Consider the following 1,416-nt stretch of genomic DNA (forward strand, 5'->3'; position numbering starts at 1 on the left):
TCTTCTCCCAGACCCTAACACACCTTGAAACTGTATGTAAGGGCTCTATTAAGGAGAAGTAAAAGTGTGTGTTCGAGAATCATCCTGGTGTCTGAGAGTTTCTGTCTGGAGAGCTGTAACACTTGGGGAGAGATCTGCTCACCCGGGACCTTCCTGGGGCATCAAGCTGCTTCCTTGCCTGTTAGCCCAGCCTGGGCAATCTCAGTGCAGAAAGATGCAGCACCTGGGAGTGACCAAGAGGCAACAGCAGATACTCGGGCAGAGGTAGTAGTGGGGCCAGGCAATCTCCCCTCCTTGCTCGCACTCCGTGCCCTTTGACTAAGACCTTCCACACCAGACCTGGCCGGAGAACAACAGACAGTGGAGAAGTTGGTGGAGGCAGCATCAGAGACAGTAGCGGACCCTCCCTGTTCTCACTCTGTCCCCAGCTGGGAGATCATCATGGGACACTCTCCAGAACAGGGGACACACAATTGTCTTTACAGAGCAAACAGAACCAGGAGCTCTAAGGGTGAGGACTGTGGTAGGAGGCTGAGCTTGAGAGAATTGTAAATCACCTCAGCAGAATGGGAGATGAAGTCAGGCATTGTGGCCATCCCACTCTGACCCATCAAAAATAGTGACGCTGTCAGGGTTGTCTCCAAAGTGGGTGATATTCTCCTGGACCAAGCATAGGGCAGCCATCTGGTCCAGGTAGCCCCAGTTGCCTCTGGTGTGCTTGTATCCACTACTGAGAAGTGGCAGGGACAGAAATCACTAAGCTATCCCATTTCTTCCCAAGTCTCTGTTCCCTGCCCAGGCCTGGGCTCACACGGAGTACCCCAGGACACCCATATGGTACTGGATAGTGACCACCACCATGTTGTCCATGGCTGCCAACTTTGATCATACAGGAAGCATGTCCATTACCAGTCCAGCAACATGGATCCACACCTACAGCATAAAAAAAATGAAGTAAGTAACAAGCTCTATACACAGAGCACAGACATAGGTGCAGGTAAACCACCTATGTACACAAAATAATAATGCTTCAGATTGTCCACAGCCACTAGCTATGATTTGTCTCATGCTTTTTGAGGAGTGTGATTTTGGCCAGTTGTAGATAGTTTGTGTTTGGAATTCTGGGGACTCTTGAGAAGTGGATATATGTGAGGTTCCCAAGAGAGCTTGACCAAGTTACTGTGGAAGTCCCTCCTACTGCACCTGCTACTACTACTACTGGTTCCTGCTGTTGTATTTGCTGCTTTTGCTATTGCTGGGTTGTTGTTCCCTAGATTGCTGATTGCTGGATTGCTAGATTACTGGATTGCCAGAGTGCTGGCTGCTGGATTGCTGGGTTGCTGGATTGCTGGATTGCTGGATTGCTGGATTGCTGGTTGCTGGTTGCTGGTTGCTGGTTGCTGGTTGCTGGTTGCT

The sequence above is a fragment of the Grammomys surdaster genome, unplaced genomic scaffold (genome assembly GCF_004785775.1).
Source record: "Grammomys surdaster isolate TR1022 unplaced genomic scaffold, NIH_TR_1.0 349, whole genome shotgun sequence".
Lineage (NCBI taxonomy): Eukaryota > Metazoa > Chordata > Mammalia > Rodentia > Muridae > Grammomys > Grammomys surdaster.